The following is a 14842-nucleotide window of genomic DNA, read 5'->3' as shown; positions in this document are numbered from 1 at the left end:
ATGCTGTGGGACAATATGAGGCTATAATATAGAATGAAACAGAAAAGAACATATTGATCTAAAAGTAATCTGTTACATATCATTGAGAAAAAATTGTAAAAAAATACACATGAGACCTTTTTAAAATTTATTTTATTGAAATGTAGTTAATTTACAGGGTTGTGTTAATTTCTGCTGTAGAAAAAATGATTCAACTATAAATAGACAGATATTCTTTTTAATATTCTTTTTGAATTAAGTTTTATTTGGGGTAAAATGAGGACCTTATCTCAGGATTTATCACAGGATATTGAATACAGTTGGGTTTCCTTGGTGAATCAGTGGTAAAAAGAAACCATATGCCAATGCAGGAGACACAGATTCAGTCCCTGGGTTGGGAATATTCCCTGGAGAAGGAAATGGAAATCCACTCCAGTATTCATCAGAAACCCCATGATCAGAAGAACCTGGTGGGCTATAGTTCATGGGGTCATTAAAGAGTCAGACATGACTTCTCAACTAAACAACAATAATTGAGTATAGTTCTCTGTGCTGGATAGTAGGACCTCATTGTTTATCCATTCTATATGTAACAGTTTGCATCTACTAATCCAAAGTTCCCATACCTGTTTTATTTCACCTCTCTGATTCTATTTCTTGTGTTCATTTTTATTATTGGTAGTTCCCAGAACTGTATCCTTCATCCTTTCTCTTCTCACATATGGCCCCTGAATGATTTACTCTTTTATAGTGGCTTCATCTACACCCTATCATGTTTATATTCATGATAGAATTTTTCTAATATCAAGATGATAATGTTGGAATAGCTGTTGATGCAAGAACCCACAAATTTATAGAACAAAATTATTAAAAGAAAATAAGATACTGGTGATATCATATAGGCAATTGGCATACCAGTCTAAACATGCATTGAATCTAGCTCATTCAGTTACAACTTCACAAGAGTGGCATATTTTTCATGTATCCAAGAATGCTCCTCCTTTTCCCTTGTACTAAATGCTGACTTGAAATGGCTATAGAGTTCTTGGGTCATCACCTGCACCTTCCTCAACTGTGTAGATGTTATTCAAGTCTCTTATGACATTTTTGAGGCAGAAAGTAGAACTTTCAGCCTTTGTGGTGCTCCCCTATCCAGCTGACTATAGAAATCACCACCATTTACCTCCTCAATATATAGTTCTCTCATAAGTGAGTGAATCTTAAGGCAGGCCTCACTGTACCCTCACTATTGTCTGGTTAACACAGTTTTCTCTCTCTAACAAGCAAGCCCAGTCAAAGATGGTTTTCCTCCAATTCTGAGAGGTAATCTCTAAACCCTTGGATGTTGTCAAGCATGATAGGAGTGTCTGGGGGCTTGCAGCTCCAGATAATAATAATATGATTTAGGGCTGGGGATTTAAGCCACATCAAAAATATGATTCAAGATGGGGGCTTTGGATCATACATATCAACTCAATTTCCTGAAAGGGTGAAAATTGAAATCAGCCATATTGGCGCCTAAATGATGGAACCCCAACAGTACTGAGTGTACATGCCAAGACTGGAGTAAGCATCTCTGATTGACAATACTTCACGCATATTGTCATACATGACTGCCAGGAAGAGTCAACACTGTCTGTGGCTCCAAGGCAAAGAACTATTGGAAGATCCATGTTTAAAATCCTTCTGCACACTGCCAGAAACATCTCTCTCTTTTTTTTGGGGGGGGGGCTTATCTTAATCTGTCTCCTTTCCCTATAATAAACTGTAATCATGAGTATAGAAGCTCTCAGGGAATTTTTTTTAACAAATGGAGAGAGAGACTCAGAAAGATCAGCAGAACAAGAAGCTCACACAGTGGCCGAGTGGGCAGAGCCAGGATTCAATACCAAGCCCTGCCCTGTGCACTAATTCCTTGGGTCCAGTGCTGTTCTTGTTAACAGGGGCCTGTGATGCTGAGGTTCATATCTGCCACCTTGGTTTGAGTACAGAACCACCTGGAGAGCCTGATATTTCCACGTGGTCACAAATCAAGAACCTTTCTCGTGAATTCTAATGAGTTATCAAAATAGAGTACAGTTTTGGGAAACGCCTCAAGTTGAAGTATCAGAAGTAAGGAAATTCTCAGGGACTGCCCCCTTCACAGTTGGCTAACCTTCACAGAGACTCTTTGGAAACTGAGAAAGTGTAGGTTGCAGTCCATGGGGTCGCTAAGAGTCGGACACGACTGAACGACTTCACTTTCACTTTTCACTTTCATGCATTGGAGAAGGCAATGGCAACCCACTCCAGTGTTCTTGCCTGGAGAATCCCAGGGACGGGGGAGCCTGGTGGGCTGCCGTCTATGGGGTCGCACAGAGTCGGACACGACTAAAGTGACTTAGCAGCAGCAACAGACTGAAGTCCCAACGCCTTCTCCCCTATTGGATCTCTCAGAATTGCAGACAAGCTTATCACTGGTGTGGGAATCATAGCTATAGGGTTAAAACAAAGGTTTTCTACTTTTCTGTGAATATTCTGGAAGATATTATATTCCATTCATTTATCACACTATTCTCTAGTCATTCATCACCACTCCCATTATTTGAGTAGAATAGTTTATAACTCTGACTGTGCTGTAATGTTCTTGGGAGGTAAAATTCTTGTACGTTCCAATAAATGTGCCATCTCCCTTAAGATTAGATAGACAAACCTTTATCTAGACTAAGAAAAAAAGAAAGGTGATTCAAATAATTCAAACAAATGAAGTAGTGGACATTACAACCGGCACCACAGGAATACAAAACATCATAAGAGTCTGCTATGAACTACTATACACCAACAAACTAGATAACCCAGAGGCAATCAATAAATTCCCAGACATGTGCAACCTGTCAAGACTGAATAATAAAGAGATAGAAAATTTGAACTTCCCCTATATCTCAGGGAGGTTTCCCTGGTGGCTCAGACTGTAAAGAATCTGACTGCAATGCAGATGACTTGGATTCAGTCCCTGGGTTGGGCAGATTCCCTGAAGGAGGGCATGGAAACCCACTCCAGAATTCTTGCCTGGAGAATCCCCATGGACAGAGGAGCCTAGTGGGTTAACAGTCTATGGGGTAGCAAAGAGTCGGATACAACTGAGTGACTAAATAGAGAAAATTTGAATGAACCAATAACAAGAAAGGTGATTGACTCAGTAATCAAAAACTTCTCAACAAAGAAAAAGCCAAACAGATAGCTTCACTGGTTATTTCTACCAAACATTTAAAAAAGAATTAACAGCAATTCTTCTCAAACTCTTCCCCAAAAACTGAAGAGGAAGGAACATCCCTAAATTCATTTTTATTACACTAGCATTACCCTGATACCAAAACCACATAAGGAACCAAAGGAAAAGAAAGCTACAGGCCCACAGTCCTCATGAATATAGATGCAAAGAGTCTCAACAAAATACTAGCACACCAAATTCAACAACATATTAAAAGACTTATACACCATAATCAAGCAGAATTTATCCCTAGGATTTCAATACATGTTAATAAATAAATGTGATAAATTATATTAATAGGATGAAAGATAAAAATAATATAATCATCTTAATAGATGCAGAAAAAACATTTGAAAAAAACCAGCATTTTTTCATAAGAAAACTCACAACAAATGGGATATAAAGGAATATATCTCAACATAGGAAAGCCATATATGACAAAATCACAGCTAACATTACACTCAATGGTGAAAGGTTGAAAGCTTTCCTGACAACTAAGAATAAAACAATGGTGCCCATACCAACCAGTCTCATTCACCATAGAGCTGAAAGTCCTAGCCAGATCCATTAGACAAGAAGAAGAAATAAATGTATCCAGTTGGAAAGCAAGAAGTAAATTTGTCTGAATTGTCTTAAAGACTCCACCAAAAAACTATTAGAACTAATAAAGGAATTTAGCTAAGTTGCAGTATACAAAATCAGCATATAAAAACCAATTGCATTTTTTCACTACCCACAAAATTTTATTGTACATCAATCTTTCTGAAGAATTATTTGAGCTATTCATTTGATGGTTATGAACATGTCAGGAGCTGTTTTATGAGCATATTTTTTATTTGCTTGTCAAGGGAAATTCATGAGTCATTTTTATATAACAATGAACTAACTGAAAAATAAAGAAAACAATCTTATTTGTGATAGAATCAAAAATAATGAACTATTTAGGAGCAAACTTAACAAGGGGTAGATTTATATACTGAAAATTGTAAGATTTTGATGAAAGAAATTGAAGACACACAAAAAAATTCTGTGTTCATGAATTGGAAGATTTAATATTGTTAAAATATTTGCATTACCCAAAACCACCTATAGATTCAGTACAATCCCTAACAAAATTCCAATAGCATTTTTCACAGAAATAGAAAAATTTACATAAAACCAGAAGACCATAGCAATCCTGAGAAAATATACATAGGAATCCTGAGAAAGGAGAACAGATTTGGAGACAACACATGTCTGATTTCAAACTTTATTACAAAACCATAGTAAGCAAAACACTGTACTATACTGTACTGGCATAAAAAACAAACATATAGACCAGCGGAACAGAATTAAGAATCCAAGGATAAATCCATGTAAATACCGTCAACTAATATTTAACTAGGGAGCCAAGAATACTCAGTGGAAGAATAGTTCTCAATAAATGGTGCTGAGAAAACTGATTATTCACATGCCAAAGAATGAAATTAGATCCCGACCTTATACCACTCACAAAAACTGTGAAAATGGATTAAAGATTTAAATACTAAACTGTGAAACTCCTATAAGAAAACATAGGGGAACGTCTCCTTGAAATTGCTTTGGTAATGATTTTTTTTTCAATATGACAGCAGTAGCACAAATAATAAAAGCAAAAATAAACAAGTGGGGCTACATCAAACTAGAAAGCTTCTGTACAGCAAAAGAAACCATCAGCTAATTGAAAAGGCAACCTACTGAATGGAAGTAAGTATTTGAATACCATCTATCTGATAAGGGATTAACATCTAAATATTTAAGAAATTCATGCAACCCACACACCATTTGTTCATTGCAGCAATATTTACAATACCATAATATGGAAGCAACCTAAAAATCCATCAACAGAAGATTGGATAAAGAAGATGTAGTACATATATGCAGTGGAATATTAGCCATAAAAAGAACAAAATCATGCTATTTGCAGCAACGTGGATGGACCCAGAGGTTGTCATAGTGAGTAAAGGAAGTCAGACAGAGAACATAGATACACTCCTATAAGAAAACATAGGGGAAAATCTCCTTAATGTTGGTGTTGATAATGAATTTTTTAATATGACAGCAATAGCATAACAACAAAAGCAAAAATAAACAATATCATATGATATCACTTATATGTGGAATCTAAAAAATGATATGAATGAACTTACTTACAAAATAAATAGAGTCACAGAAGTATAAAACAGTCATGTGGTTACCAGGGAAGAGAGGAGGGGAAAAATAAATTGGGAAACTGGGATTGACATATACATACTGTTGCTGCTGCTGCTGCTGCTAAGTCGCTTCAGTCGTGTCCAACTCTGTGCCACCCCATAGACGGCAGCCCACTAGGCTCCCCCATCCCTGGGATTCTCCAGGCAAGAACACTGGAGTGGGTTGCCATTTCCTTCTCCAATGCATGAAAGTGAAAAGTGAACGTAAAGTGCTCAGTTGTGTCCCACTCGCAGCAACCCCGTGGACTACAGCCTTCCAGGCTCCTCTTCCATCCATGGGATTTTCCAGGCAAGAGTACTGGAGTGGGGTGCCGTTGCCTTCTCCCATATACATACTACTATATATAAAATAGATAATTGATAATGACCTGCTATACAGCACAGGGAACTCTACTCAATATTATGTAATGGCTACATAGAAAAAGAATTTAATAAAGAGTGGATATGTGTATAGTGTATTCACTTTGTTGTATAGCAGAAAGTAACACAACATACCAGAAATGGTATGGACCTAACAGAAGCAGAAGATATAAAGAAGAGGTGGCAAGAATACACAGAAGAACTGTACAAAAAAGATCTTCATGACCAAGATAATCACGATGGTATGATCACTCACCTAGAGCCAGACATCCTGGAATATGAAGTCAAGCGGGCCTTAGAAAGCATCACTACGAGCAAAGCTAGTGGAGGTGATGGAATTCCAGTTGAGCTATTTCAAAGCCTGAAAGATGATGCTGTGAAAGTGCTGCATTCAATATGCCAGCAAATTTGGAAAACTCAGCAGTGGCCACAGGACAGGGAAAGGTCAGTTTTCATTCCAATCCCAAAGAAAGGCAATGCCAAAGAATGCTCAAACTACCGCACAATTGCACTCATCTCACACGCTAGTGAAGTAATGCTCAAAATTCTCCAAGCCAGGCTTCAGCAATACGTGAACCGTGAACTTCCAGATGTTCAAGCTGGTTTTAGAAAAGGCAGAGGAGCCAGAGATCAAATTGCCAACATCCACTGGATCATGGAAAAAGCAAGAGAGTTCCAGAAAAACATCTATTGCTGCTTTATTGACTGTGCCAAAGCCGTTGACTGTGTGGATCACAATAAACTGTGGAAAATTCTTCAAGAGATGGGAATACCAGACCACCTGACCTGCCTCTTGAGAAACCTATATGCAGGTTAGGAAGCAACAGTTAGAACTGGACATGGAACAACAGACTGGTTCCAAATAGGAAAAGGAGTACATCAAGGCTGTATATTGTCACCCTGTTTATTTAACTTACATGCAGAGTATATCATGAGAAAGGCTGGGCTGGAAGAAGCACAAGCTGGAATCAAGATTGCCAGGAGAAATATCAATAACCTCAGATATGCAGATGACACCACCCTTATGGCAGAAAGTGAAGAGGAACTAAAAAGCCTCTTGATGAAAGGGAAAGAGGAGAGTGAAAACGTTGGCTTAAAGCTCATCATTCAGGAAACGAAGATCATGGCATCCGGTCCCATCACTTCATGGGAAATAGATGGGGAAACAGTGGAAACAGTATCAGACGTAATTTTTTGGGGGGGCTTCAAAATCACTGCAGATGGTGACTGCAGCCATGAAATTAAAAGGCGCTTACTCCTTGGAAGAATAGTTGTGACCAACCTAGATAGCATATTCAAAAGCAGAGACATTACTTTGCCAACAAAGGTCTGTCTAGTCAAGGCTATGGTTTTTCCAGTGGTCATGTATGGATGTGAGAGTTGGACTGTGAAGAAGGCTGAGCACTGAAGAATTGATGCTTTTGAACTGTGGTGTTGGAGAAGACTCTTGAGAGTCCCTTGGACTGCAAGGAGATCCAACCAGTCCATTCTAGAGGAGATCAGCCCTGGGTGTTCTTTGGAAGGAATGATGCTGAAGCTGAAACTCCAGTACTTTGGCCACCTCATGCGAAGAGTTGACTCATTGGAAAAGACCCTGATGCTGGGAGGGATTGGGGTCAGGAGGAGAAGGGGACGACAGAGGATGAGATGGCTGGATGGCATCACCAACTCGATGGACGTGAGTTTGAGTGAACTCCGGGAGATGGTGATGGACAGGGAGGCCTGGTGTGCTGCGATTCATGAGGTCACAAAGAGTCGGAGATGACTGAGCGACTGAACTGAACTGAACTGAACACAACATCATAAATCAGCTACACTGAAATATACCACCATATTGTTAATGTTACTCCTGTCTCTTCGAAGACAGAACTTTTCTATACACTTGCTGATTCACAATACCTTTGTGTTCTTTTTGTGAGTTTTTACTAACTGTATTCATTTGCTCAGTTAAGCTGTGGAGTCAATACCAACAACTTATATGAGATCAGAGCTGGTCACAGCTTGTCAGGGGCACATGGTGGCAAGCCCTTCCAGTGTGCTTTCTAGTCTTGTATCGATTTGATGTGATAATCATCTTAATGTGCTAACTTAGCCTGCCTTCTTTACTTCAAAATATGGTATTTTATAAAAAAAATCACCCTTAATTTCCACAAAATGGCTCCCAAAGTGATTTATAAGTCTCTTTATACTAATCTGCACAGCTAAGTAACTGACAAATGTTTACCTTCTAATAAGTTCCCCCGACTCCCTACCTTTTCTGAAAAAGATTTACATCACAGTCAGCCTTCCATATCTGTGATTCTCCAGAACATGCAGGTACCAAGGATGATCAAGGGACTTAAGAAACCAGGGTATTTTGGTATGAGGTGGGCAGTCCTAGACCCAGCCCCCCATGATACCAAGGGACAGCTGTATATGAATATAGTGTCATAATTTATAATTGGTGGCATGAGCTATGTGAAGGCAGAGACTAGGTATAGCAGACATCTCCATGTTTGTCACCTTACACACACCTAGTCTCCCACCTACGTCCCCCTGTCATCTTATGTAAGCCTGGCATATGGCACAGGGCACATGTATCTGTGCCAGCAGAGAGCAGCAAAGAGTCAGGGAATTGGAGATGAGGTATCGATAAGGAGTGCTAAGGCCTGTCTGAAGGGGTCAGGTGGCTTTTCTGCAGTGGGGAGGAAGCTGGAACAGCAAAAGAGAGGACAGAGGGCAAGTGGAGATGAACAGTTGGCATATGGCTCACCAGCATTCCTCACATAAAGGCTGAGACTTCATCTATTTATGTTTAAGGCTCAAGGCCTGGCTCTTTGTAACTGATTAGAAGATATTTTAAATGAATTAATTAACATAATAGCTAATGTTTACTAAGGACTTACTAGGAGGTAGTCTCTATGCCACTTTAGTATCTATTATCTCTTTTTTAACACATTTATTTTTTTATTTTTATTTATTTATTTTTAAAAATATTTATTTATTCGGTTGCACCAGGTCTTGGTTGCAACATGCAGGATCTTCCTTGTGGTTATAAGATCTTTAGCTGCAGCATTTAAACTCAGTTGCTGCATGTCAGATCTAGTTACCTGACCAGAATTGAACCCAGGACTTCTGCATTGGGAGCATGGAGTCTTAGCCACAAGACCACAAGTGAAGTCCCTCATTATCTCTTTTAATATTTATAATCTTGTGGACTAAGAACTATAGTTATCTCCATTTCTCATGTGAGCAAACTGAGGTATAGAGCGTTAAAGTCATTGTGGCCAAGACTAAACAGGGAGAAGGGACATAATCAGGACTCAAGTCTAGAAAGTGTGGCTGGAGCATCTGTGTGCTCATCCACTCACTGGGTAATACTTTCAGAGTGAGAGAGCGAGAGAGGCAGGGGTTATACCAGGGGAAGTGAGAAGGAGGGCTGTTCTGTGAGTAACAAGGAATGTGGACAATCTCTGGGTAAATGGACTGACAAGAGCACATTGAGCATTTCTTACATCATTCCCCTCCTATGTCCCATCTTCTCAAAGAGATTGAATGGAGAGATAACAGAGAAAACATGTAATTGGTTTGTCTTCCTGGACAAAGCATATCTGGAAATTACCATCCATTAAAGCAGGAGCAATGTCTTGCAGTCACAATAGTATTTCCGTTTAGAGTTACAAAGTGCTTTCACATCCATTCTACAATTTTGACCCTACAACAATCCATGAAGTCATTAAGAGGAGGCAGTGTTTACTAGAACTACTCTGTACTCTAAAAGCCCCTTAGACTTTATTCATTGCAGTCCTTGCCTTCTGCTTTGTCATTGTTGCCTTATGTGTGGATTTCCCCAATAAAGCATGGTTTATTTGAAAGAAGAAAAGTCTTTCAACTGTATTTTCAACAGATAATACAGTGAGTGACATAGGTTATGTTGATGACAAATGAGGAGCACCAGGGTTTTGGTTCAGGACCCTTCACCATAGTACTTGCTGTAGGTCATTGGGTGTTTGGGGTTAGCATGTGGGGGTGGAGTGGTCTGGCCATGGTAATTGGGACAAAAAAGGGACTACCTTCATTCCCAGAGGTGCCTTCCCCCAAGGACATGCCATGTGATTGGTGTGACCCAGAGAGAGAATGTAAGTTAATAAGTGTGAAGACTGGAATGCACAATAGAGATGTGAGATCTATTAATGATTCTCTTACCTCTTCCCACTTGTAGAAAATGGGGGGCAATTCCAGGAAAGTACAGTCACAGGTTCATATCCAACTAATCTGCACAGGACATGACAATCAGCAGAGTCCAAACCTGGCCGAGTAGGCAGGAGGAGAACAAGGGCACACAGAGGAATGTGGGTGTGCTTCCATCTTTAGGCACTGGACTTGAAGATTTCCTTGTGTAGCTCTGTCAGTAGGAGTGCACTGTGTGGTGGTGCAACCAGGGAGCCACTGACCAGTAAAAACATGACACTCTCACTGCAGTTGGTTTCTATGAAGTCTCAAAGTACTATATGATTAAAATTATGTGCATTCCCAGAGACATTTTAACACTAATGTAAACATTTCAGAGTGAGTTCGAAGAATCACTCTAATGAAAATGTTCGAAATTTTGGCCAAATTGTGATTAACATGTTAGTGATAAAGGTATCAAGATGTTCTTGCATTTTCTAACTTGAAATTTTAGGCTATTTCACATTTTAATATCATGCTTAGTTATTTTATGATGAAAAAATTTAATAACAATTGAATGAAAAATCACACCATAAGAAATGTGACTGCTGTGCTTGCTTTGTGGCTATTTTTGCATAATATATTCTAATTATTGATGTTTTGAAAATAAAATACTATTGAAAGGCTATTTTTAAAATAAGTGAGTCTTAACAATACAGTCATGGTTTAAAGCAATAACCGTTTCTCACTTTCAGATGACATAGATTTCCTTTTGGAAATATACATGCATTCTATTTTTTAATAAATTTTCTTTCACCTCTCTAGACTGAGGGAATCTTCCTTTCACATTCTTCTCTGCCACTGTACCAATCTTCACAGAAGGCTGAGTCCTGAGCTACTAAGAAATCCCATACATTTTCTGCTCTCAATTTTACTTTCCAAATAGAAAGAGGGAAATTCTGGGTATCATTCATAATTACTCAACTCTTAATGCTCAGGACACTCACTCATTTATTCAACTACATGTTGAAGATCTCCTGTGTACCAGGTACTATTCCAGTTCTGAGAATAGAGTTCTGAACAAGCAGAGAAAGTCTCTCTTCTTAGAACTCTTAAATTTTAGCATGGTAGATCCTATAGAATGTTGACCTGAAATAGATAGACTGCCTAATATTTCTCTAGCAAAGATGGGTTTATTTATAAATTAGTAGAAAATTGAAATTTGGGGTCTGCAATCATGGCAAGCCATGTGCAAGTCCCCACACAGCCAAAGAAGGAGAATGGTTTTAAAAAGAGTAAAGATAATTTGGCAGGGCTGCTCTAAACAAAGTTCATGTCTTTTCACTGGCTGATCCTTGCCAGGGAAGGAAGTCTTTGTTTTTCCTCTTGGGCTGTTTTCGTCTCCGGACATGAGAGCTCCCCCTTCTGGTATCACAACTCTAATTGAGATTTCTATTTATTAATTTTTCATAGAAAAAAATAATAAAGCAGGATAAAGAGATAGAGACTAAAAGATCAAACATTGCTGTTATATCAAGGGAGTCAGGAGGCTCTCTTTAATAGGTAACATTGAGTGAATCTTAAGGAAGACATAGCCATGTGGGCATCTAGGAGAAGAGCTTTCTTCTACTGCAAAGACCTTGAGGTGGGAGTGTGGTGGAGAATTTTAGGAACAATGAGGTGGTGAGTGTCATAGATGTGAAATAAGTTGGGGAAAGAGCTAGGAAATTGTATCAGAAGATAGCCAAGGGCTATCATAGAGCCTAATAAGAAGCCCTGAAAGGGAGTTTGCACACTATCCCAAGTAATATAAGAAACAACCAGCAAGCAGAAAAATGAGATGATCTGATATAAAAATCACAGTGATCTAGTGATCTAGAATATCACTCTAGCCTGTGAAGAGTAGATTACAGAGGGCCAAGGTACACATAAGGAGATTTGCTAGGTAGCTGCAGTAATAGTGCAGGAAGAGATGCTGTTGGCAAAAGTTGGTAAAGGTGATAAGTGATTCGGTTCTGAGTATTTTTCAAGGTAGAGCCAATAGAATTTTTTGATAAATGGACATAGCATAGGAGAAAGTGGAGTCAAGAATAATTTAAACTTTTGGCTTGCAAACTTGAAGAATGAGTGACAATTTACTGAGATGAAGATAGGAGGAGAAAGAAATAGAAGATAGGGAAGCAACAGTTTGATTTGGTATTTAGACACCTGTCAGACATTCAGATGGAGATGCTGAGTAAGTCGCTGAATATACAAGACAAGAATTAAGGAAAAAGTCAGGCCTGGAAATAAAATTGGGCATTTCAAATCAGGAGACTGAATGAGATGGACTAAGGAATTGGGATAGATAAAGAAATGAGTAAGTCTAAGGACTGAGGGTTTCCCAGGTGGCTCAGTGGTAAAGAATCTGCCTGCCAAGCAGGAGATGTGGTTTCAGTCCTTGGGTCGGGAAGATCCCCTGAAGAAGGAAATGATAACCCACTCCAGTATTCTTGCCTGGGAAATCCCACGGACAGAGGAGCCCTTACAGTTCATGTGATTGCAATGAGTCAGACATGACTTAGCAATTAAACAACAATAACAACAAGGACTGAACTCAGAGACATTTCAATATTTATAGATGGGAGAAATTTGCAACAAATTTATATAAGAGAAGCCTGGGGTACGAGAAAACCAAGAAAGAACAAAGTTCCATGAGCAAAAATATTCCATGAATATTTGAGGGGGTGACTACTGAGTAATAAGTTTCTGCTGCTAAGTTTCACTCTTCAAATGTAATTACTTTCTGTTTTTAAAAGCATAAACTTCTTTTAGTTCCTCTTTTCAGTTGTGTCCTAATGGGGCATCCCTAGGATTTTTTTTACTGATCTCATTCCAGCCCATCCATGCCCTTTCCCATTTCAAAAATATTTTCTCTTTATTTCCCCAGAAGCCTTGGCATGGTCATTTCTAGAACAAGAAAAGCCACAATATCTAGATTCTGCTAATAAAATGCTGTGTTACCATGGGGAAAATACCTCTTAGTCTCTTAATTGAACTAGGTCAAGATTAGTAAATAAGTGAGCGCCAAGTTAGAAGAATATCTTGTATACAATACGGTTGTTTGCTTGAGTCCTGTTCACTGCCTTATTAGTTCTCATACTTTGTCTACAGATTCCTTTGGATTTTCTACATCAGCAGTAATATGATCTGAAAATATGATAATTTGTCTCTCCTCTTATAATCCACACATATTTTTATTTTTCTTGTCTCAAGAAAAAGTATTCAAAGAAACATTTAAATTTCTCCAAATTTGGCAAAAGGCACAAACCCACAGATTCAACAAACTGAATAAACCCCAAACAGGAGAAACTCAAAGAAATATATACCAAAACACAGTAATATCAACCAGCTGAAAACTAACAAAAAAGAAAAAAAAATCTTCACAACAGAAAGAAATAACATATAAGCTACAGGGGAAAGTAATTTAAAGGACTGGTGATTTCTCATCAGAAACTCATATGGGCAAGAGAAGTAGCATAATGTTTTTCAAGTGCTGAAAGAAAAGAACGGTCAATCTAGAATTCTGTACCCAGGGAATGAAGGTGAAATCAAGACATCCTCAATGTGAGGGAAAACTAACACTATTTGTCACCAACAGACCTATCCTAAAAGAATGGCTAAAGGAATATCTAGAAACAGAAAGAAAAAAGAAAGAACAAGCAATGGGAAGAGTAAAAATACATGAGAAAATATAATGGACTATATTTCTCTTTTCTTTCCTTTTTTTTTTTTTTGCCACTCCATGCAGCTTGCAGGATCTTAGTTCTTAACCAGGGATTGAACCCAGCCCTTGCAGTGTAAGCACTGACTCCTAACCACTGGACAAATAGATAATTTCCTATCCTTCTCCTCTGGAGTTTTCTAAATTATGTCTGATAATTGAAGCAAAAATTATAACTTTACCTGACATGATTCTCAATGTGTGGAAAGATTTTATTTAAGATAAGATAATAAAAAGTGATGGTAAAAGAGTCTAGTACAGATAATGTTTCTACACATTAGTTGAACTAGTAAATGGATCATAAAGAAAGAAAGGGAATTCCAGAAAAACATCTACTTCTGCTTCACTAACGCCTTTGACTGTGTGGATCATGACAAATTGAGGAAAATTCTTAAAGAGATGGAAATACCAGATCACCTGACCTGCCTCCTGAGAAACCTATATGCAAGTCAAGAAGCAACACTTAGAACCAGACATGAAACAATGGACTGGTTCAAAATTGGGAAAGGAGTACATCAAGGCTGTATATTGTCACCCTGCTTACTTAACTTATATGCAGAGTACATCATGTGAAATGATGGGTGGGGTGAATCACAAGATTCCAAGAGAAACATTAACAACCTCAGATAATAAAATGATACCACTCTAATGTTGGGAAGCAAATAGGAACTGAAGAGCCTCTTGACGAGGGTGAAAGAAGAGAGTGAAAAAGCTGGCTTAAAACCTCAATGGGGACAAAGGGGAAACAGTGACAGATTTTATTTTCTTAGCCTCCAAAATCCTGTGGATGGTGACTGCAGCCATGAAATTTTAAAAAAAGCTATGGCAAATCTAGACAGTGTATTAAAAAGCAGAGACACTTTTCGGACAAAGGTCCATCTAGTCAAGTCTATGGTTTTTCCAGTGGTCATGTATGGATGTGAGAGTTGGACTGTGAAGAAGGCTGAGTGCTGAAGAATTTATGCTTTTATTTATTTATTTATTTATTTTTGAATTTATGCTTTTAAACTGTGGTGTTGGAGAAGACTATTGAGAGTCCCTTGGACAGCAAGGAGATTAAACCATTCAATCCTAAAGGAAATCAACCCTGAATATTCATTGGAAGAACTG

Source organism: Bos javanicus, chromosome 3 (assembly GCF_032452875.1).
Source record: "Bos javanicus breed banteng chromosome 3, ARS-OSU_banteng_1.0, whole genome shotgun sequence".
Classification (NCBI taxonomy): domain Eukaryota; kingdom Metazoa; phylum Chordata; class Mammalia; order Artiodactyla; family Bovidae; genus Bos; species Bos javanicus.
The sequence above is the reverse complement of the archived record's forward strand: the minus strand, read 5'-3'. Positions refer to the sequence as shown.